This window comes from Arvicanthis niloticus, chromosome 6 (assembly GCF_011762505.2).
Source record: "Arvicanthis niloticus isolate mArvNil1 chromosome 6, mArvNil1.pat.X, whole genome shotgun sequence".
NCBI classification, from domain to species: Eukaryota; Metazoa; Chordata; class Mammalia; order Rodentia; family Muridae; genus Arvicanthis; species Arvicanthis niloticus.
Genome location: NC_047663.1, coordinates 19,413,068 through 19,437,796, shown reverse-complemented (window position 1 = coordinate 19,437,796; position 24,729 = coordinate 19,413,068). Strand labels below are relative to the sequence as shown.

General features: G+C 45.3%; 1 protein-coding gene across 3 annotated transcripts in view; it reads right to left on the bottom strand.

The window, feature by feature from the left end:
• Dcakd (dephospho-CoA kinase domain containing) overlaps nucleotides 1-24,729 on the bottom strand; it is a 36,385-nt gene that overhangs the window by 8,697 nt on the left and 2,959 nt on the right. The window contains exons 1-2 of one of the 3 annotated variants that reach the window (XM_076935705.1): nucleotides 14,349-14,432; nucleotides 10,961-11,032 (exon numbers count right to left, since the gene is read on the bottom strand). The exons of 1 other annotated variant lie outside the window; for it this stretch is intronic. The gene's annotated coding sequence lies outside the window, so the exon portion shown is untranslated. Of the gene's footprint in view, nucleotides 1-10,960; nucleotides 11,033-14,348; nucleotides 14,482-24,729 lie in introns of those variants that run through there. One more of the 3 variants, XM_034507078.2, reaches the window with a different exon arrangement.

The window sequence follows — 24,729 nt, the reverse complement described above, 5'->3', positions numbered from 1 at the left end:
CAAAAAAGTGTTTTAAGCATCTTTACTTGCTTAGTGACTGTGCTAACCCGAAAAAGGTTTTCTCTGTGTAACCCTGGCTGTCCAGCAATTCACTCTATAGACCAGGCTGGCTCCAAATTCAGATTTTCCCCTGCCTCTGCCTCCTGAGTGCTGGGATTAAGGGTGTGCACCACCACTGCCCGGCTTAGAATCAATGTCTTGATGATTATCACTAATATCCACATACCCAGAGTCACATTCCGGTGAAAAGGGGATTTGGGTAGAAAACAATGAAGCCCTGCTCTAAAGCAAGGAAACAATGTCCCTCTTTTCCTGAGCCACAGTCTGGAACAGGGAGTGGGACTTGAGGAAAACAAAGAGGTAAGGGCCAGCTTCCCACAAAAAAAAAAAAAAAAAAAAAAAGAAAGGGGGCCATCCAGTCACCAGTCAGAATCAACTGAGGGAAATGGAAGTGCAACTGTTGGACTGTAAAATCCAAAACCAGGGGACGCGCTCCCCCAGAAACTCACACAGACAGGATTTGCTGTAACAACATGAAGTTTAATGATACCGGTGTACCAGGGCTCCCTTGCATTGTAGGCAAGAGAACCCCAAGTTGAGGTTAAGAGCAGTTTGTATACAGTTTAAGAGGTGTACTACAGAAACAGTGACTAGGCACAATATGATTGGCAGAACAGTGTGACTTTTAAACTGATTGGTCTTTGGGGAATGAGGTTGCAAGGACCTCCCTTGTCTGCAAGTGTCAAGGGTTAGCCCATCTTGTGAAATGTGTCTACACATTCTCTGGGCAATCCCCACACGCAGGTGGGCTCTCTTTCCTGTGGTCTGAGGTCCCTTCTTCCTCTGAATGTTAATCCAGTGGGTGTCCTTGGACTAAGGAATGTGCTCCTCCCAGGATGTGTCCTGGGGCAGTTAATTTTTAAATTTAACCAAATACTTAACACATCTAGCCAAGCTGACTGCAACCCACCTCCACAGAGCTGCCCACACCCCTCCTCAGAATAGATATAAGCAATCTCTGGGGATAGAGCAATTCTGGTTTATGCAGGGCTTAGTATGGATCCTAAGCCTTTTTTTTTTTTTTTTTTTTTTACAGCTGCAGATAGTGATCAGAGGAAGGGACCTGCCCAGGCTAGCTCTGAACTTACTATTAGCCGAGAATGACCTTGAACTCCTGATCCCCCCAAGCACTGGGATTATAAACACATACATCATGCCCAGTGGCTGGTTTCTTGATTATCATACTGTTTTGTTCTGCAGAAAGGGAGGAAGGATGCTTGCTCACAATGATCAAGACACATGTAAAGTGCAGGCTCCCATGGCAACCAAATGAACAGCTACCCTTTTGAGTGCCTTGGACTTCCATCTGTAGAAACAGCCAGCCACTTTGCCTTTAGCTGGAAGACTGAAGGAACACATGCATGGGGAGACTCTTGGCTGCTGGCTTGAAGGGGATGGATAAGAACCAGCTGTTCCTGTCCAGCAAGCCCTGGGTGACTCATTCCCTCACCAGCTGTTGCCTAAGCTCCTTTGTGCTTTGCAGCAATGTGCCAGGGACCTCTCGGGCAACTCATAGAAACCTACAGGTTTTCCTGTGGGAAAAGTGCAGACAGATCAGAACAGACAAAACTGGCTGGGAGGAACAGAGCCAGCCGGCCGATGGGGAGCTGGGGAGCTGGGGAGCTGGATGGTCAGATGATGCTGGCCCTGGCCTGGCCCAAAAGCCTCTTTGCACCCCAGGGAGTGCACAGATTAGGCCCTGCCAGGAAAGGAGGCTGAAGCAAGGTCCACTGCCCTTTTAACACACAGCAGGTTTATACTCAATTGCCTTCAGGTACCACTCGAACCCACTGACAGGCCCCATGCGCTCGTGAACAAACACTACCTTTAACAACCTATGTTGCCAACCAAGTCATTATTTTCTAGAATCTACTTCACAGCCCTTCTATGCCTGGCCAAATCTGAGTCCTCTACAAAACTTTCAAGAAAAGGTATAGGACCCAGGCTCAAGGCCAACCCTAAATAGAACCAGCCAGGCTCAAAACACTGGCAACCAGAGAAGGCTATGGGCTACACAGAAAGGCGTGGGTCTGTCTCGAAGCCTATAAAGCTATCTGTATGTCCCAAGGAGCTACGACGCCTGGGCAAGAGTAGCAAGTGCTCTGCAAATGAGGAACTTGGAGCCCCAGAGGTCCTGTCTTTTCTGGGCTTCAGCCTCCATAAAGGGCCAAGCTTAGCATCGGATCCAGAGGGAAGCTATGCCACGGACAATTTCTTCTGCTCCTGAAAGCAGCTGAAAATGCTTAGTTGGTAAATCAAGGAACTGACAGAGGCCTTGATTTCTCTTTTTAAAAATTAAATATGGGCTGGAGAGATGGCTCAGTGGTTAAGAGCACTGGCTGTTCTTCCAGAGGTCCTGAGTTCAATTCCCAGCAACAATGTGGTGGCTCACAACCATCTACAATGAGATCCGGTGCCCTCTTCTGGCGTGCAGGCGTATTTGCAGGGAGACTTTTATATACACAATAAATAAACCAATCTTTAAAAAAAAAATTATGTGTGCTGGGCTGGGGATGGTGGTTCACACCTTTAATCCTAGTACTGGAGAGGTAGAGGCAGGAGGATCTCTGTGAATTTGAGGCCTGCCTGGTCCACAGAACGAGTTTCAGGACAGCCAGGACTACTTAATGAGACCCTATCTCAAAAATCAAAACAGAAGTTGTATGTACTATGTTTGTGTGTATGTGTAGAGGTCAGAGGACAACGTGAAAGCTGGTTCTCTTCTATCATGTAGATCCTGGGGATGAACTCAATTGTCATGCTTGGTAGCAGGTACCTTTATCTAATGAGCCACCTTGCTGTCCCAAGGCCATTCTCAGAGCTGGCTGGGCTTGAGGAAAGCTGAAGGTCCAGAGGGAATGCAGTCATGGCACTCACCAGCCAAAGCTGGCAGAAAAGCAGGACTGGTCCCAGGGGAGGCACGTTCAAAGCTTCCTCCCTACTCCTTCTCCATGTCAGGGGAGAGGCACAGATACAAAGAAAATAGCAAGTAAAGACTCGGAGACAGCAGCATCTACACCCCAAATCTGTGGTGAGCCTAAAGACCCAAGAGGAAGCTACACACTACTGTGCTCTGCAAAGGGTGGGCTCTCGGACTGAGCTACTCCACATGCCTTTCCATTGCTCCCCCTTGGGGACCAGTACTCTTGGAACTTGCCCAGGTTTCTCTTTGGAAAAGTGTGTGGACTGCCCCCTGTACCTTAGACAAGCCTCACTGCTGGCCAGACTCCATAGGCTACTCCGCAGCCTTGACACCTGACAGTCCCCACTTAACTTTTGGGGACCTAAGATCATCACTAAAGGACCATCTGATGTTACACCTGCTTAAAACCTCCTCTTCCTCCCTCCCTCTCCTTGTGGGCACACAGCTTCTTGTCCATGCCTTCATGCAGGCCATTCCCAACAACTCTTGCTGTCTGACTTAGACCACTGTTAACTGACCCTACCAGACAAGCAGCTCAGTCTGGAGTCAGGGTGGAGCACAGTCTGTGATGGTGGAAGTGTCTTGAATGAGGGACGGGAGAGATCTCAGCTGAGGCCCCACCAGGCAGTGACAGTACCCGGCAGTCTGTTCATCCTCCCTCCACACACTCCTTATACTTTGGACTGTTGACTTTTTGTATATGACTTTTAAAAGATTAATTATGAGCATGTAAGCACGGATGTTTGCAGAGTCCAGACAAGCTCCCTGGGCCATGTGTCAGCCCCTGTGCATGATGACTATTTTAAAGTGTCAGATAAAATAAGTTCCACAGCCGGGCGGTGGTGGCGCACGCCTTTAATCCCAGCACTTGGGAGGCAGAGGCAGGAGGATTTCTGAGTTCGAGGGCAGCCTGGTCTACAGAGTAACCCTGTCTTGAAAAACAAAACAAAATAAAACAAAACAAACAAACAAAAAAACCATGTTCCACAAAGCCACAAACCATGTCTAATTGGTTCCCATCCCCAGCATCTTATATGATGTTCAATATCTCATTTACTATGTGGGCAACATCAGTAAACCACTTAACCTTTCTTGGACTCAGTTTCTTCATATGTAATTTGGAACTAAGGGCATATACTTTTGTGTAAAGGGGATGTTTTGTTTGTGAGACATGGTCTTCCACTGTGGCCTACGCTAGCCTCTAATTTGTGGCAATCCCCTTTATCTGGGATAGCAGGTGCATACAACCATGCCCAGTTAGAAGGAGTCTCTGGCAACTACTTATGGAATGAATGACCAGGAAAGAGAAACATTTGGGAACACATTCTCTGTAAGTAGCAAACCAGGGGCTAGAATTAGTCTCTTGGTTGATTTCTATGTAATCTGAGCATGGTGATCGCCATTAGCTAATCACTGGGGTGGTGGTGGGGGGTACACTAAAGACTGATGTCTGATCTCAAAAGTATTTAGTGGGTTAACTAGGAAAAAAACGGATACTTGGGTAACCACACCCTCTTTCCCAGGAAAAACTGCACACAGTGTGAGGCATTCCTCTATGGCCCCAGCCTACTTGGCCTCTGCCAGGACCGGGCTGCTCATTAGTGTGCAGCTCACTCCTCAGGGTGTCACACTGGGCAAGTCTGGCCAGCTGGCCACTTCTTCCTTTCAATTGCTCTCCAGAAGGGATGTATCCATTTTCCTCCAATGATCAATATAATCATTCAACAAAACGAGTCATTCCTGCCTTGGGACCCAATTATTTTCTTGTGGAACCAATGACTGCAAAAATATATTGTTTGCTGGTTAACTATTAAGCGCTATTTTTACACTCTTTCCCTACTTCTAATCGGTCATTATAAGTGAGGGCTTGCTGTTTAAACCAGAGCCCAAGTTCTCCTCTCTGCTAGGTCTATTAAGTCACCACTTTCCCTGGACTGCGCACTACCTGAAGGGAGTGGTCAAAGGGGGTCAGGAAGCAGTTCCCTTTCCTTCCACCTATGGCCAACAGCATTCAGTGAAGGGAGAAGATGGTCTCATCATAAACCAGCACCCCAAGCAGCATCTGTGAACAGGCACGGACTGGATTCCTATGCAGACATTAATGCAGAAAAGGGGTCATGGGGAAGGCCCACACCAAGAGGCTTTGTAATCAGAAAGGCCTTGGGCAATTTCCTTCCTCGTTCAGAACTTCTCTTTAATTGAGTAAAAAGTAGAATTAGTAATAACTTCTCACAGAAGTCTTGTCAGAATTATATTAGAGGACAGAGGTCATGGTCACTTCATCTTCTCAATTCAGAATGTGATGTCACCCACAGTCACTGAAGCCTCCCATCTTTCTTGGGTAACACAGTAAAAGTCTGTCTCAAAAAGGAAGGAAGGAAAAAAGGAAGGAAGGAAGGAAGGAAGGAAGGAAGGAAGGAAGGAAGGAAATATAGGTTAAAGAGGGGGAGGAAAAGGGGAGGGGGATCTCGGAGTGTCACAGCTTGAGTGTGGAGATGCTGTAACAACTTCTGGGAGTGGATTTCTCCTGCCACTGGACTTCTGGGATCAAACCTGCTGGTTCAGATCAACCCTCAGCTTAAAACTCTCCAGGAACTTGGGCAGTGGATTAAAGGGTGTGTGCCTTTAAGCCCAGCCCTCAGGAGGTAGAGGAGGGTGGATCTTTGAGTTGGAGGCCAACCTGGTCTACAGATTGAATTTCAGCAAAGCCAGGGCTACACAGAGGACCACGTCCTGAAAAGCAAAACAAAACAAACTGTCCAGGAATTCCTCCAGTGTAAGTCAGGATCCTCCAGCCCCTCACAGGCCTCATGGGCACAAGATGCCCCCACAATGTATTTCCCATCATTCTTCTCCCAAGTAGCTCTCCCTGCTAGTCACAGAGCTGCTTGGCCAGCAGAGAAAGCATTCCTCCAGGTGAGAAGTTTCAGCAGGTCGATGGGCTTGCCTATCAAGCCAGAGTCTGATAATCCAGGAACCCTTGGGTAGGAGAACCAACTCCTCAGACTGACCTAAGTACACTGTAGAGCAGACGTCCTCAGTCTCAGACATATACATGCTTATCAGTAATATTAGATTAAAAAGCAAGCAAGCACTCTCTACTCAACTCTTCTCCCTGCCTCACTGCTGTCAAGTGTATAAAACAGCATCCTGTGAGCTCCAGGCCAGCCTGGTCTACAGAATGAGCTCCAGGCCAGCCTGGTCTACAGAATGAGTTCCAGGACAGCCAAGGCTACATGAAGAAACTCTATTTCAAAAAACTAAACCAAAAAACCCAGCACCCTGTGTGCTTCTCTTCTCAGCACTTACTCATTTATCTCCACTCACACACTACACCATACCTGCCTCACTAGAACCCAGCCACGTAAACCGTAGGTAGCAACCCATATGCAGTTGTGTAACTGAATATGGGGGTTACAAAACTTGGGCAGCAGTCAAAGTATTATAAATGTGCATGGCCAACATAAATAAAAATGAATTCAAGGCATTTCTTTTAGTGTTCATCCATAATGTAGGTCAAGACTTCATTACACTCTGGGTCCTCAATATCCCACCCCCACCCCCACCCACTCCTTGCTTATGCAAAGTACCAAGCAGTACCTGCACGCCTGGGCTAGAGCACGCTGAGCTGTAAGGTTCCTACTGGACAAACAGAATGAGGGGCTTATAGAAACATTTAGCTCAGTTGGTAGACTGCTTGCCTGGCATGCCCAGAGGGCTGGATGGTATCCGAGCACTGCATAAATCAGGGTGGTGGCTCACACTTGGAATCTCAGATTTATAGAGCCATAGGCTGAGAGGTCCGAAGTTCAAAGCTGGTCCAGTGAAAGGGGCTTGGTGTGTATAGACACTTGCTGCCAAGCCCGATGACCTCGGTTCTATACCCAGGACCTACAAGGTGGAGGGAGGCACCGCCTCTGCAAGTTGTCCTCTGACCTGCACACAATATATACAATGTAATTTAAAACAACAAAATACCTAGGTGGGTGGAGGCACATGCCTCTAATCCCAGCACTCCGGAGGCAGAGACAGGCAGATCTGAGTTCTAGGTCAGCCTGGACCAAAGAGTTCATGGACAGCTAAGACTATAGAGAAACCCCGTTTTTTTTTTTTTTTTAAAGAAAACAAAAAAATCCTTAAAAATGTTGAGTTGATTTTGAGTTTCAATGGGGGGGGAAAAAGACCTTTAATTGATTCCTGGCAGGGACTAGGACACAATTCTGGAAAAAGCCATTAGACTTTTTCTGCCACTTTTTACTCTTATTTATAAAAAGCAACGCTGTAGCCAGCTCACTCCTACACAGTGAGTTCCACGCCAGCCAAGGCTACATGAGACCCTGTTTCAGAAACTCAAAGTGGTGGAGGCAGACCCAGTGGTTGGAGACTGCTGTGTTAGAGACCCTGCCTGATTTCTAGCACACACCTCCATTCACAACCTCCTGGAGCTCCAGTTCCCGGAATGCAGCGCCCTGTTCTGGCCTCCTTGGGTACTGCATGCAAGGTACATATACAGACACACAGGCAATACATCCATACACATAAAATAAACAAACCTTTAAAAACAATTTTAGGTAGGCATGATGGTGCACCTCTTTAATCCCAGAACCTGGTGGCCAGAGGCAAGCAATCTCTACATTTGAGGCCAGCCTGGTCTGCTTGGTGAGTTCTAGGACAGTGAAGGTTACATAGAGAGACCCTGACTCAAAATTAATGGATGATAAATTCTGAAAAACATTAAAAATGATTCACATCCTGCAAAACTTCAAGTATCATCCAAGATTTATTTTTAAATTTTTTTATTAGATTGATATATTTTGTGTGTATTTGCACGATAGATGTGTGGCTTGGTGTTCAGAGGTCAGAAAGCATTAGATTCTGATACTTGTGAACCACCCTGAGGGGGCTCAGAATCAAAATCGGATCCTCTGGAAGAGCAAGTGTTCTTAACTGCTGAGCCATCTCTCTGCCCTAAGATTTAATGTTAAAAAAGTTTAAAAATTACCTATTGGTGGGTAGGGACGAAGAGAGCAGACTCAGGTTGTTAGACTTGGCGACAAGCACCTCTATCATTACGATTTAATTTTTTGTCTAAAAGTAAAGAACCACATGTATCTTATACATCTTGCATTCATCTTCAAAAAAATAGTAAAGGTATGTATATACCCAGTAACTGCTTCAAAATATTTGGTTTCTATGAACGTTTTGCCTACTCATGTATGTATAACACGTATGCCTGGTTCTCTCGGAGGCCTGAAAAGAGCCTCGGATCTCCTGAAACTGGAGTTAGAGCTAAAGTACCTCCCTCATGTGTGTGCTGAGAACCAAAGCCTTCTCCTCTCCAAAAATACCAATCGATCAACTGCAGAGCCACCTCTCCAGCTCGGCTTTTGTTGTTTTAAAATTAAGAGACTCTGGTGGGAACCTAGGACCCTTTCAGGACAAAGCCGTGGTGGTGGGTCTGCCTGATTTCTATTTATGGATCTTCTCTCTGACCTTTCACCTACTCCCCTCAGACCTATCCTAGGGCTGATGTCACACAAAAATCAATCTTTCCCCACTGTTGCCCGAGAGACTTTCACATTTTATTGTTGTGTGTGTTCACATGCCACAGACACACGTGGTCAGAGGGCCACCACGGGAGGGGGTGTTTCCTCCTCCCACCATGTGGATACCAGAGACTCAGGCTGTCAGCCTTGGCAGTGGACACCTTACACACTGAGCCATTGCTCCAATCCTTATGTTCTATTTATTTCCTTTTGTGTGTGTATGCCTGTTTGTATGTGTATGCATGCACATATATACATACATATATACATATGTAAATATAATATGGCATATGCGTGCAAGTCGCCAAAGAGAGCATGTGTCAAATCTTCCGGAGCTGAATTACAGGTGGCTGAACTGTCCAGTGTGGGGATCAAATTTGGGTCCTCTGGAAGAGCAGCAAGCACTCTGAGCTAGCCATCCCTCCCACCCACCCCCTTTGTTTTTACTTGAAATATTGCGAACAAATCTGTACGCCAAGGAGACAGGCACACAGTGCTTGCTCACTTTTACAGAAGGATTTCTCTTGGCTAACAGGCAGAACATGAGCATCACTTTCCAAGTTGACTGATATCTTGATTTTAGAATCAACAATGCTAAGCCAGGTGTGACAGCACACAGCTGAAATCCCAGAACACAGGAAGAAATAAGTATGGAGTCAGCCAAGGGTTATATAATGCAACCGGCTCAAGGGCAAAACAAAGTCAAAGAAACTATCAACACTGAAATTATCAATTGCTTTTTCCCATCAACAGGCAGCACACGTGTGGTTAAGATCCTTTTATTTAGTTAGTTTTGATTTTTTTTTTGGGGGGGGGTTCCAGATAGGGTTTCTCTGTGTAGTCCTGGCTCTCCTGTAACTCACTCTGTAGATCAGGCTAGCCTCAAACTCAGAAATCCACCTGCCTCTGCCTCCCAAGTGCTGGGATTAAGGTGTGCACCACCACTGCCCGGCAGATTTTTTTTTTCCCCCAAGACAAGGTCTCTCTATGTAGCCCTGATTGTCCTGGAACTTATTATGAAGACCAGGCTGGCCCTGAACTCACAGAGATCCACTTGCCTCTGCTCCATGAGTGGTGGAATCAAAGCTGTGCCCCACCACATCTGGCCAGTTTTCTTTTCCTTCTTTTCCTCCTCCTCCTCTTTTTTTTTTTTTTTTTTTTTTTTTTTTTTTTTTTATTTTAGAGTTTGTTGGAAATTGAACTTAAAAGTCTGTAACTCATATTCCAGGGGATCCGACTGTCTTCTGACTTCTTTTGGCATCAGGCCCACACTTAGTACACAGATGAATATGGAAGCGAAACAGTCATACACATGAAATTGCTAAATCTAAAAAGAGACAAGAAGTCGGTTTGTTTTCTGTGGAGGGTACACAGGTACAGAACTGAGTAGAGGCTGCAGGACGTCAGGTACTTGGCTGCATCATTCTGTTTTACTCCTGTTTAGGGTCTTTCTCTAAACCCCAAGCTAGGCAGCACGCCCCAATGATCCCCGCTACAATCCTGTGCTTCCAGCTCCAGCACTGGGCACACTGCCAGCTGGGATCCAAACTCAGGACCTCACACTTGCTTAGTTAAGTGTTTTTACCCACCGAGCCATCTGCCCAGCCCTGAAAATTGAACTCAGATGGCAAGGATAACAGCCTATGAGCCATAAGTATAGCTTATAAACCCAATACAGTTTTTAGGATTAAAAATAAAAAAGGCCAGGCATGGTAGTGCATGCCTTTAATCCCACAACTTGGGATGTAGAGGCAGGAGGATCTCTATGAGTTTGAGGCCAGCCTGGTCTCTAATGCTATTTCTAGGACAGCCAAGGCACAGAGAAATCTTGTCTCAAAAAATAAAAAGAAAATAATGTTCTGAAACTTGTCCAATGACTTCAGATGACCAATAACTCATAAAATTAAATATTCAGGAAGACAGCCAGGCAGTGGTGGCGCACGCCTTTAATCCCAGCACTTGGGAGGCAGAGGCAGTCGGATTTCTGAGTTTGAGGCCAGCTTGGTCTACAGAGTGAGTTCCAGGACAGCCAGGACTACACAGAGAAACCCTGTCTCGAAAAACCAAAAAAAAAAAAAAAAAAAAAAAAAAAAAAAAAAAATTCAGGAAGACTATTTAATTTAAAGTCATCTGTAGCTATAAAGATTTTTAAATAAACATTTTATTGTTTACTGTCACTCTCTTCTACAAGTTGACTTTAAAAAAAAAAAAAGATTTATTTTATGTATATGAGTGCAGCAGTCTTCAGACACACCAGACGAGGGCATTGTCAGCTACACCAGAATCATATCTAATTAGAGATGGTTGTGAGCCACCATGTGGTTGCTGGGAATTGAACTCAGGACCTATGGAAGAGCAGTTAGTGCTCTTAACCAGTGAGCCATCTCCAGACCCCACACGTTAACTTTTAAAGTAAAACTTTCCATTTTACCTTGTAACACTAGATGTCACAATTTCTTTCCAGAGGAGACATGTTTAAATCCTTGAGTTCTTTGACAATATCCTACAAGTAAGTTTAAAATCATAATGAAACAGCAACAAAATTAGATATCTGCTCAGGCAAAACCACAGCTTCATCTTTCGGCTTAAACTTCACCCAAGAGTTACCTTAAGTCTACAACAGTAACAAGCTTTCTAACCAGTGGGGGCTTTGCAGAGGTTTGTAAACAAATGACATTAAAGGCATAGCTTGAATGCCCTTGCTAGGACATGGAGATACTTTTTAGCTACAGTGCCTACGAGTGATTCACTTGCTCACTGCCTCCAGCCTCAACTTTTGCTAGAAACTCTACACTTTGCCCATGAGTTAACTGCTCCTAACCATCTGTACAGACACAAGAGCAACCACTTTTCACTTTAAACCTTCATTTGTGCAAAATACATCAACTTTTAAGATAACAGTTTCCCCTTATGTGACCTTCTAAGTAGGACAAAGCAGTGATGGCTTGCAACTGTTTCCTTTATAACCGTATCTTACATAAAGGAACCCCAGGTCTTAACTGAACCACAGGTCTTGGGCTGCCCTGAAGCCTGGGAATGTGCTGCTCCTGTTGGTCAGTAGTCATTTCCAACGTGCTTTTGATCAAAACATTTACAAATTCCATCCCGTACTTCCCCCTTCAGCTATTTCTGCCATTTTAATACAAACAGGTAGCCAGCCGGGCATGGTGCCTCTTGGGTAATCCCAGCGCTAGGGAGGATGAGGTAAGAGAATCCTCACACAGGCCTGGGCTGTATGAGCTCCTCTCCCAACCAGTCAAGATGTAACAGCAGAGAGGTAACAGGGCACCTACTGTATTCAGCTCTTAGGTTTTTTCCAATTAAATAAGAAATTTAATAGTTTAATACGCAAAGACTCTACTAACAGTGACAAATCCTACACCTACACACACACACACACACACACACACACACACACACACCAACACACACCCCAGTTTGTCTATGTAGCCCTAGCTGCCTTGGAACTTGCTCTGTAGACAAGGCTAGCCTCCAATTCACAAAGATCCTACCTCTGCAGTGATGTATGTCAAGCCTGGCCTAACAATGAACAGATCTTACTCCAAAATTTTATTTTCCTTCAAAATATATTTAATTAAAAGTTTTTGGTTTTTTTTTTTTTAAATTGCTCAATGGCCAAGAGATGATCCAGTGGTTAAGAGCACTGGCTGTGCTGTCAGAGGACCTGGGTTTAAATTTCAGCATCCACATGGTGGTTCACAATCATCCATAACTCCAGTTCCAAGGGATCTGACCCTCCCCTCTTCTCCAACCCTCTTCTGACGCCCAGGGTACCAAGTACTAGAGTGCACAAACACGAAGGGAAAACATTAAAAAAACAAACAAACCAACCCCACACACACTCTTGAACTGGGAATATGTGGCTCAGAGACTGAGTATGCTTGTTCAGGGTTAGGTTCTGGGTTCAATCCATAGTACTTCAAAAACAAAGCAAATTCCTTGTTTGGTTTTTAGGCAGGGTCTCATGTAGCCACTCTGTCCACCAACTGACTACCTATCCGAGAGTCCTCCTGAACTGTTCCTTTGACCTCTCTCTCCCAAGCGCTGGGACTACAGACTAGGAGCACAACCCTTGGCTTACTTTAGAAAGCTGATATTCACACGTACATATATAGAGGTAATGGTTGAGATTATTATGTTAAAGGGCTTTCCTCTTGGCCTACACTAACACGGTAAGTGTCATGAATGTGACTGAACCCATCAGCGCTTTAGGGATGGAAGACGAAGGACCAGGACTTCATCCTCGGCTACTACACTGCTAGTTGCTAGAAGCCAGGATGACCCTAACTCAAAATGAATAAATAGGATCAGGAGGTGGAAGCCGAAGGCTCAGACTAGTCCTGGCTACAACATGAGTTCAAAGCCAGCCTAGGCAGCATGAAATCCTGTTACAAAACAAATCACCAAAATAAATTAAAAAAAAAAAAAAAAAAATCCTCTCTTCCTTCTTGAGACAGGTCTCCTATGTAGTCCTGGCTGGCCTGTAAGAAATCCACCTGCCTCTGCCTCCCAAGTGCTGGGATTAAAGGTGTGTCATCTTGCCTGGCAAGATAAAACTGTTCAAAGATATATGTATTTAATAGATGCTGAGGAATGATGAAATAACAAAAGCCTGTCTGCTGTAAGTAAATCACTGTTTCTGTGGACACAGCAGGCTCTGTGGTGTACAAGCCAAGTGCACACTCTGTGCTGGGAACCAAGGCTGCGGCTAGGTCAAGGACGGAATTCTAACAAACGCAGCCAGAAACACCTTGGAGTTACTACTTGGTGCTGGATTCCGAATTCATTTTTGGTTGTTGCCCGATCATAAACGTTTCACGGTTGCCATATTGTTAGCAGCTTTCCCGTTCAGTTAACCTGACTCCATATGGGGTCGGCTCCCAGTTTACCAAGCTGTGGGTTAAAACATACACAAACCCAAACAGAACCCAAAATGTAAAACATTCAAACGCATCACCTTTAAAACTGAAACACAATGGGATTTAGGGTGATAACAATAATGGTGAAAACTGTGTAAGTTAATACCTGAGATGCTATAGGCCTATGCTTCCTTCCTCTGGGGCCAGAGGTCTTGCATTATGTAGCCACGCTGGCCTGGATCCTTCTGTGGGAGCCTTTACTAGTGGATGAGTGGGAGACTCATGCCACCCACAGACCTAAACTAAACTAAAAGACTTCATTCGACCAACTAGTCTAGCTTCCCTGGGGAAGGAAGCCATGAATAACTACGTCTGAAAATCAGATGGTAAATACTAAACAGCATCTACTACCACCTTGAGTTAGGCTGCATCCCCATTTTTCAGATGAGCAAACTAAGTGTGGCAAAGGTGAGGACGGTCACACGATTGCACAAGGCAGAGGTTGGATTCAAAAATCAAAACTGAGTCCGACCACAGAGCTCTAAAGCACAGAGGCTTTGGCCGGAATCTCAGATTTTCCATCCCTTTCCAGGTGTAAACGTTTTCGTTCCTCCGTTCCCAGGGCTATACTTTGATGGGGATAGATATATTTGGGGGGAAAATAACACTTGGTTTCGCAGGTTTGTTATCAGGATGATGATTAAACGCGATCGTTAATCCCAGGGGTGAGCTACAAATATGTGCTTTAAAAAAAAAAAAAAAAAAAAAAAAGGCGCGCACAATGCGCCAACTCGGCCGCTGCATCCCGCGCTCCGGCGGTGGTCTCCCGCGCAGACCCCGGCCACCCGAGGAAACAAAGCAGTTGCTCGCGGCTGCCACCCCGCCCGACCCGCCCCCTCCCGGGGCTGGCGGCTTCCCTTCACCCGCGCCGCTACCTACCGGGCTCCGACTCGGCCTCAGCCTCGGTCGCTAGCCCAATCTCCGCGGCGCTTACTGGCTGGCTCGCTGCACACAGGCGGGACCCGTGAGCGTGCACGCGGACCGGACGTCCAGCCAGCGGAAGGGGCGGAACCGGAAGGCGGGGCAGAGCGCTGGCCGCGGGCAAGAGATGAAGTGGGCGTGGCTGGGCCGAGCTTTGGACAGCTAGAGGTGGTCCTGGCTGTCTTAAAACTTATTAGGACCTTTCTTGAAGGCCTTCAGTGGAAGTGTACTTCCTGCCACAATTTCTACTACTAGTTTTTCCCCTAGAGCAGCGAGCGTGAACTTTACATCCCAGTAACAAAACGATCAGAGAAAGTGTTAAGCATGACTCTGCATTGGTAACTTCAGTAGCCACAGCAACAGAACTTTTTATCTACCAGGCCTTTTGTTTTTTGAGACAGGGTTTCTCTGTAGCCTTGACTGCTGGCTCTTCTGGAACTCGCTTTGTAGGCCAGGCTGACCTCGAACTCTCAGAGATTCACCAGCCTCTCCCTCCTGAATGCTGAGATTAAAGGCCTGTGGCACCACTGCCCCACTAGCCACGGGATCTTAAGAGCACTCTACTCTGTAAGGTTATTATAGCACTCCTTACAATGGATATCCTTACGGTGGATATTCTCGTTAATCTCATTTTGCACAAGTAACCAATGGTTGGAAGTTAATTCATTTGTCTGCTCCAAGTTATTTGACTGAGGCCTATATTCCGCCATACCTCTCACCTAAACTCTACAAGAGGGGGAGAATAACCACTACTGTGCAGTGTTGTGTGTTGAAAGAACTTGAAACACTTAAAAACGCCCGATGAAGTAGCACGGTAGCATTTAGTCCTTCATGGACACCTCTCTTGCCTCCTTTCCCTCCTTCTGAATTGTATCCTGCCCCTCTAATTAAAGGTACGGATCACGTTCCTTTGCCACTAAGAAGGACATTCTCAGTGCCCTTCATATCGGGGCGCCAACATACTGAAGAATGAAGTGACTTGACTTTTTTTTTTTTTTAATCGGATTACTTTGTCATAAAAAGAAACAGCTCTCATCTCAAATGAAAGTTTTATTCTGAACATATATGAGAGACCGTAGCCCAGGAACACAGATTTTGGTTATCCCAGATTCTGTGTTACAACGTGGAAAGTGTTTCATGAAACTTTTAATAGTTTTACAGGACAAAGAAAGTCACAAAAGTCAAGGCAAGTTTAAAATACATCAGTGAATACATTGGTGGTTACAGCAAAGTAGAGGGAAGCTTTTATTTAGACCTAAGATGCTGCCTCATGACATTCTTAGCTTTTGGGTAAGTGGAAGAGAGTGAGCTGCTAAGTTAATAGATTCCAAAGGGTTTATTTTAAATCAAGTTTTTAGTTCAGACATCGTGGTGGGTAAGGCACGGCTATGTCAGAAGGTTAGAACTAGCCCAAAATAAGGTAATTAGCCTGTGGGCCTAAACGACTTTAGTCTCTGCTCACTACTGCAGTCCTGACCTGTCAACCTCTACAGACACAGCTTTCCAAGCAATCATGTCCACAGCTCACCTGTTAAACAAGCATCATGTTTTGTGCACACAGGGAGTACATATTATTTATTAACTATTATAAGGTCCCTGGTGACTAGGGAGGCTCATTCCTAGGATCTGATGTAGACAGGGCCTGAGTAGTAGGCAGGACAAAAGTGTTCAGGAGAGCTGGTAAAGCTATTAAAAAACAAACTCTTGGATCTTATCAAAACTACTAGCCAGCATGATCTGGACCTGTCTTTTTCTTTTCTTTTTCTTTTTTCTTTTTTTTTTTTTTTGAACTCTGAAATATATTTACATGTGATATTTTAATAATAATAATCAGAACACAGTCTCGCTGTGCTGTATGAGGTGGGAGGAGCAGATCAAGAAAGGCATGCTGACCCAGCAGGTTCCTCCGAATGTGTCATCACACTCCTTATCGGATGAGGTGTTCTGTGTGTCAAGGTCGTTTGACCTTGACGGAACACTTTCGCTGTTGTCGGGTGCACCTCAAACAGTTCGTTATTCTTTAACTCTAGCCTTTCATCGGGCCAGCCTGAGTTCACAGCAGTCACCTCCTGTGGGGTGAAAGCTCCAATTCCAGGAGAACCTGAATTACTGCAACTCTTACTTTTGGATAATGGCTCCATCTGGCCTATTATCTTGGTGTTATACCAGATCCCAGCTTGAGGAGGCAAATGGGCAGTTCTACTATAGAGGACATCAGGTAACCGCACGGTATCATTCTCAATTCCTCCCAGCAATCAACCTTCTCCCATGTACTAAATCGTATTTATGACGAGGACAGAAACACGAGGCCAGGCCTGTCTTAAGTTATAAGCCCTATTATTTCCCATAGTTGAGGTGTTTCATGAGATGTCCATGTGTCAGCCCTGGCTTCCGTGCTGAGGAGCACTGGCCGTCCCCACACAGCTTCTTCAGGTCCCATTTGCAGTGATGCTGTCTAATAATCCTTGCTGAGTTCCAGTGCAGGCTCTTCCCGCCTCTGAGTTTGGATATAGGGATATAGTCCTGTATTGTTTTTCTAGTGTTTTAACCCTTTCCTGCAGTACATGGTTTCCTTTACAAGCGTTTCCCACCCATTCCCTCTGTATGTCTCGTTTTGAAAGTGAACCCTCTTCCAAGGTGTTCTGGCTAGTTTTATGCAAACTTGCCACAAGCTACAGTCATCTGAGAGGAGAAGTTTTTTTTTTTTTTTTTCAATTGAAAAAAAAAAAATGTACCTGAGCAGGTGGTGGTGACACACATCTTTTATTTCAGCACTCAGGAGGCACAGACAGGTAGATCTCTGTGAATTGGAGGCCAGCCTGGTCTACAGAGTGAGCTATAGGACAGCCAAGGCTACACAGAGACACTGTCTCAAAAAACTAAAAAGAAAAGAAAAAAAATATGCCTTTGTAAGACCAGGCTGTAGGCAGGCCTGTAGGGCATTTTCTTAGTGATTTAATGTAGGGGAACTCAGGCCTTTGGGGGTGAGACTGTAAGGCCCACTAGAAAAAGAACTCACGATCCGTGGAGAACTGCAGACGCACCCCAAATCACTCACGAGAAACACATCTTGATGCAAACGCAAGAGGTTTACTGGCTAGCCAGGGCTGTCCTCCCTTCCAGCCTGCACAGGGGCCCGAGGGATTCTGAGGGATTCCACAGCCCAGAACAAAAGAAGTTTACAGCTTTTAAGGGTGAATCTACAAACCAGGTGGGGGTGGAGTTAGGGAAGGGGGAAGGCTGAGAGTGGAGTTAGGGAAGGGGGAAGGAGGGGGAACAGGTCACTAGGTCATCGATACATTTGATCTCAAATTCTTAAGATGCATGGTGTGTCACTTTATAATTGGCTATTTCGAAGTAGTTTCACACTATATATCATGAGCTCCAGTTCAAGGGGGTCAGGCTTATCTCAAACTTTTAGCATCCTGGCACCAACTGTCTCAGGGCTGTTAGTTCAAAGCGCGGCCAGGCTAATCTCGGGCCCATAGCATCCTGACACCATGAATCTTAAGGTTTGTTTAGTTAGGGCCATCTGTTCAAATGGTCAGCTAATTTCCTGGGACTGAGGCAACACAGTGTTTGACTTACAGGTTTTTATGTCTTTGCTTTTAAGAGTAGGGTTCAGGGGATCAACTTATGATTTTTCTATCTTTCAAGACCACCTCTGGTCTTATGGTTTCAGGTTCTCAAAGAAATAAGGCCGAGAAATCCATGAGGAACAAGCCAGTAAGCATCACCCCTCCACGGTCCAGGTACCAGCTCCCACCTCTTGGATTCCCACCCAGTTTGAGTTCCTGCCTTGGCTTCCCTCAGCTGATTGTGAATAGGATATGTGAACCAAATAAACCCTTTCCACCCTCGGTTATTCTTGGTCATGGTGCGTCATCACAGCAGAGGTAAAGTCACTAGTACTTAAGGAATACCTTTCTTCATTTGTAGTGAACTCAGCTTGTTCTAGAATCCCTGATCTAGTACCTGCACCAATGCTGGTCTCTTTTGGCTCTAGCATTTGGCCAGTTTTGATTAATCTGCTGTGACTGTTGTTTCCATGGAACACTGATAGCTTTTGAACAATTTGGATAAAATGGACCAACCTCAAATCCCTGGGTACACCATACCAGAGTCAGTAAAGGTGACTGCTAGGCAAGAGGAGCCTCAGGCCTCCTAGAGCCTCCCGGGCCTGACAGTAGTATACAGCATATATATATATATGGTATATAATACTACCATCTGGAATGAGTTCAGGTTACTTGTATGAATTGGAGTTCCTGTGGTTGTTAAGTATGGTTAGTTCCCATCTGTTGGGCTATCTAGCCACACTTACAGGACAGGTGATCATCCTGACAGGCTATCTTGTAACAGGAAATACAGGCAGCTGCAATAGAGTAGCCATTATTATACCCAGGGATTCTCTCACAGGTTGTTACTGGAATATAAGGTTCAGGATCACTTCTCTATGGAAGAAACAGGTGACAAAAATTGCTGCCAGGAAGTAGTTTTACACGGCTGGCTTTAAGGAAACTTTTGTGTCTCAAATGTCTATGGGGAGGGGCAAGAAGAGCTTTTATAGAACAAAGGGGTTCCAGATGGGCTGGAAATGTACATGCTGTGTGCATGGGCTTTTGAGTCACAGCCTTTGCTTCTTCACCTCTCCTTGGAAAGCTGAGTAAATTGACTAGAATCTGTACTTTCTTTAGCCTTCTGGAGACTGAGGCAGAGGGATCAGGAATTCAAAGGCTAGCTTCAACTCCAGAGTGAGTTCAAGCTATCAGGCTAGTTCTGGGCCACATGGGACTCTGTCTCAAAGGAACACACATTAAAGAGGGGAGGAGGAGATGGGTGGTTAGAAGATTAGGGTGCCTGGCCTGGCAACTCAGATCTGTAATGCCAGCTACTTGAGAATCTGAGGCAGGAGGAGCAAAAGGCTAAGGTCTGCCTGGGCTAGACTGAGTTCAGAGCCAACCTGAGTAAGTCAAAGACTCCATTTCAAAATAAACATTTTAAAGGGCTAAGAATGCAGCTTAGTGATAGAACACTTGGCCTGGTGTCCAAAGGTCTATTAGATAGGTAGGTAGGTAGATGATAAATAAGTAAATAAATAGATAAATAAGTTAGGGAAAGAATTAGGGAGTTGGGGAAAAATGACAATTTTTGCCCATCTCAATTCTGGCTCCCAGAACTCTCTCCTTGCCTTCCACGCTAAGGATTCTTATCGACTCCAAATGAAAGACATCTATCCTCCCACCCACCCCAACAGAGTCACTATGCAGTCTAGACTGGCCTTGAACTTACAAAAAGAATTTCTCTCACAATCAAATGGGCCCCGTGCTCCACATACACAGTGTTTGAGCCTTCTGCATTGTCTCTACTATGTAGACTTAGATGTATGTATCTAGCCCAGTACCTTAGAATTCACTCTCAAACATGTTTTTCTTGAAATACTTGGGGTGTATTTTCAACATCAGAAGACAACTTGTACTTCTGTCCTGTGAATTCTGGGGTTCAGCTCAGGTTTTTAGAGTTGGTAGTGAGTCCCTCTCCCTCTGAGCTATCTTGCTGGCCCTTTCCCATGTCTTCCTGAAACGTTTCTTCTTCCTGACAAAGCCCCTCATAGTTTGATGTCTTTTTTCTTTTCTTTTGACTCACAGAATTTAACTTTGCTTATATGTATCAGCATGTGTGTGGGGTATTTCCTGGAATACAGACAATGTAACAGCCACAGAATAACTCTCTGCACCAAGACAGATTGTTGCTATCACTGAAGTTCACTCTCAGTGGAAAGTTTTTCCTTAGGAAACAGCTCTTGGTCCTAACGGGGAGGGGGTGTGTGTGGACTAAATCTCTTATTTTATAAAGCCAGCTCTAGAGTCTCAGTCTCCTCCTTGTAACAGTTAATTTTCGGAGCCTGCTGGTAGTAGCCCACGCCTTTAATTCTGGTGCTCTGGAGGCAGAGGCAGATGGATCTCTACGTTGGAGGTCGGCCTGATCTAGGGTGAGTTCCAAGACAGGGAGAAACCCTTGTTCCCTTTGGACAGTCTCTCCACCCACCACAGTGCTGGGGTTAATGCTGCATGCAGCCACACATGGCTTTTTACATGAATTCTAGGGATTCAAATTCAGGTCCTCACTCATGCTTGCAAAGCAAGCAAGCACTCAACTCCTGTCCACTGAGCCATCTCCTCAGCCTCAACCTTTGTAGTTCTGAGGTGGCGCTTTCAACCCACTTACTTTCCAGTATTCAAGAAGGTGACAATAACCTTCAAGTTGACCCCAACTTAGGCAATGATCTCATTTCATCCCCACAGTGACTTAGTTCCATCTGGACATTCAGCATCTAGTCTAACGTATTATACTGCTTCAAGCTTTGTCTGAAGAACAGCCCTGTGAGTCCATTAGAAACGACTCCATCCACTTCTATTTCCTAAAACTAAATGTACTCTCCATGTTTACTTTAAATAAATATTAATACACAATTAAATTTATACCACACTTTCCAAATACCATTAATATTCATTCTTTATTTAAAAGTGCCCACAGCTGGTTATGGCAGTACGTGTTTGTATTCCCAATATTCAGGAGTTTGGGCAGGAGGTTCATGAGTTGAAGGCTAACCTGGGCTACCCATTGAGTTCCATCCAGACTCTGTCTCGAAAAGAAAAAGAAGGAAGGAAGGAAGGAAAGCAGGCTGCTAAAACTATAACTGTCCCCCACGTCCTCACAAAGTCCAAACTCCTTAGCTAGCCTCACAGCCTTTGTAACTTGGCCAGTTCAGCACTGCAGATATATTTCTAATCAAATGATGCCCTGTGCAAGAGGAAGAACAGACAGGATGACTCTCATGCCCAGTTCTGTGGTCCCATCTAAGGTCCCAACTCCATACAAAGCAGCATGGACACTGGACAGACCACTGAATGAAATCTGATGCGCTCAAACATGATAGCAGGTGATAGGGATCAACAGGGTGGGATGCTAGCAAGAAAGTGTTGTACAGACACCCACGCCCCTCTGCCCCGCATGCATTCCGTGTCCCTGCCAGGCCTTTACTTGTCTGCACTAGGACCTTATCCCTTCTTTGCTGCCTCTTGCTCATGCTTAAATCTAACAACTCTGTTGTTACTTTTGTTTCTTTGTTTTTCAGGACTTAAAACAAACCCAGGATCTCCCACATGTTAGACAAAGGTTCTGCCACTAAATCCCACTCAGCAAATTTTAATGGCCGTTGTGTGCTAGCCTATGGGATACACAGAACTGAGGACAATCCGACCTGTTCTCCCACCTCATACAACAAAAGGTCTTGTGGTGTATAACTACACACACTAAAGCAAATCTGCAGTTTAGCTTAGAAGGGGGTTGGGGAGCTATAGAATCCCAGACGCTACAATGAAGGAAATCTAGAGCTTAAGTAGCTCCTAAAAGCCAACTGTAAAGTCTGTTTTATGGGGATAGAGATGTGGTTCAATTGCAGAGGGTGCTTGCCCAGTACTTACAATGCCCTGGGGGAATCTCTGGAGCCACATAAATTGGACATAGTAGTGCATATTTATAATCTCAGCATTGTGAGGCAGACGAAGGAAGATTAGAAGTTCAGGGTCATCTCGACGCACAGCAAATTCAAGGCTAGCCTAGGATACCTAAGACTCTGTCTAAAGAAAGGAAGGAAGAAGGAAGGAAGGAAACAAAGGGGGGAAGATATCTCAGTGGTTAGAACCATTTGGGTCTTCCCAGGACCCAAGATTGGTTCCCAGCATGCACACGGCAGTTCATGACCATTAGTGATTCCAGTTCCAGGAAGTCAGAGTTCTCCTTCTGATTCCCAGGGTACTAGGCACACAAGTAATTACACAAGTAATGCGCGCGCGCACGCACACACACACACACACACACACACACACACACACACGCACACACACACAAACAGAGAGAGAGATAAAACACTTATACACATAAATCTGCCTTTTTTTTTTCCCCTTGAAAAACTTTTTTCACAATGCCTCCCTAGAAATATGCACCCTCAATTTCATTACCTGTTCCACAGTGCACATGTGGGGGTCAGAGGATAATGTCTAGAAGGTAGTTCTTTCCTTCCATTATAGGTTCTGGATCTAGAATGCAGGTTGTCAAGTTTGCTTGGAAGTCGCTTTTACCCTCTGAACCATCTTGTCCTACCAGCCCCTAACTTACTGTTTTAAAGTTTAGGGAACGGCCGGCAGGAACATTCTTAAAACCACAAGACAAAGCCAGAGGCCCAGTGTTCTTTGGGTCACATGTTAGGACTGTATCTCACAAAGAAACAAGGGCCCCTTCCCAAAAGTGAGCTCTAGGACAGATATGCAGCTATCAGGGGCTGTCTTCAACTTCTTACTTCACACCCAGATAATTAGCCTTGCTCTTTGGAGGGAAGAGACCCTCTACCCTAAGATTACTTGCTAATCAATTATACAGTATGAACATATCTTCTGTAAGACAGAGCCTCATGCAGTCCAAGCCAGCCTGGAACACTTTATGTAGCCAAATGTGATCTTGACTTTCTGACCCTCCTATGTCCTCACTTCTAGAATCCCAGGTAATATCACACCTGGATTATACCGTGCTGGGAATTAAATTTAAGGCTTTGTGGATAGTTGGAAGTATGCTACCAACTAAAACTATAGCCTCACACCTTTGAATATGATTTTTTGGTAACAAAAAATACAATCCTATCTCTCCCCAGCTAAAACTCAATCACTGGTTCCAAGTCTTTAGGATAAAGTCCATATGCTACCTCTCTTCAGCCTAACAATTGCCTACTTTTCAATATTATCATTCTCTCTCTCTCTCTCTCTCTCTCTCTCTCTCTCTCTCTCTTTTCTCTCTCCCTCCCTCATCCCCCCATAATACTTAGGATCGAACCCATGATCTCAGGCATGTTAGACAAATTCCCTACCCTGAGCTTTCTCTAGTTCAGTAGTATTGGTTATTTTTACACAGGGTCTCACTAAGTTGGCAGGCGGCCATTGATCTATTATGGTTCCCCTTCCCCAGCAGATGGGATGACAGGCCTGTACCACTAACGGAGCTTCCAGTCTTGACTTGCAATATTTTCCTCACCCTTCAACCTACAGCTTTATCAGTTCTTTGGTTTTTGTTTTTGTTTTTTTGTTTGTTTGTTTGTTTTCCAAGACAGGGTTTCTCTGTATAGTCCTGGCTGTCCTGGAACTCACTCTGTACCAGGCTGGCCTCGAACTCAGAAATCCGCCTGCCTCTGCCTCCCAAGTGCTGGGATTAAAGGCGTGCGCCACCACCGCCCGGCGCTTTATCAATTCTTATGGTAGTGAAAAAGCACCATCCTGGGATGGGGAGACAATTCAAAAAATATTTGCTCTGCTCCGCATGGTGGCCCACGCCTTTACTCCCGGCAGCTGGAAGAAGAAACATGGAGAGCTCTGAGTTCTGGGCCAGTCTGGTTTATAAAGTGAGTTCCAGAACAGCCAGGACTCTAAAGTTAAGACCCTATCTTAAACAACAGCAAAAATGACGACGATGACACCGACGACACCACCACCACCACCACTACCACCACAACAACAACAACAACAAAAGGGTATCTGCCATGCAATCCTTGGGACCCCAATTAGAATTCCACAGCATCCACACAAAGTCTGGCTATGGCAATGTGTGCCTGCAACGTCAGAACCCTTACATCCCACGATCCCTCTGGCCAGCCCATCTAGCTGACAACAGCTAGCCAACTCCAGGTTCAGGGAGAAAGCATTTCTCAAGGGCCTAAAGTGGAAAGCAACAGAGAATGACATCTCTTCTGGCCTCTCTATGGACATTTGTGGGTGTGTGCATTTGCACACATACATACATGCAGTCTCCCTCAAGACATGTAACACAGAAAGTGAAATAAAGCACTACCCTACCCAGAACATCTACCCTAATAAGTATGCTGGAGGTTTGTTTGTTTTGCTTTTTGAGACAGAATTTCTCTGAATAGCACTGCCTATTGTGTAACTCAATCTGTAGACCAGGTTTGCCTTGAACTCAGAAATCTACCTGCCTCTGTCACCCAAGTGTTAGGATATAATGGCTATTCCTGGTTGTCAACTTGACTATATCTGGAATGAACTACAATCCAGAATTGGAGGGCACACCTGTGATCCAGATCTTGAGGCTGGAAGATACAAGTTTCTGACCTGGATCTTGACATAGAGATATTAAGACACAGTGGCCATGGAAAGCTTAGGCCCTGGCAAGGTAGTACACAACTTTAATCACAGAAGACTGAGGCAAGGAGGTCTCTGAGTTCAAGGTCAGCCTGAGACAAAGCACAGTTTAATTTGGGACACACCTTCTGACG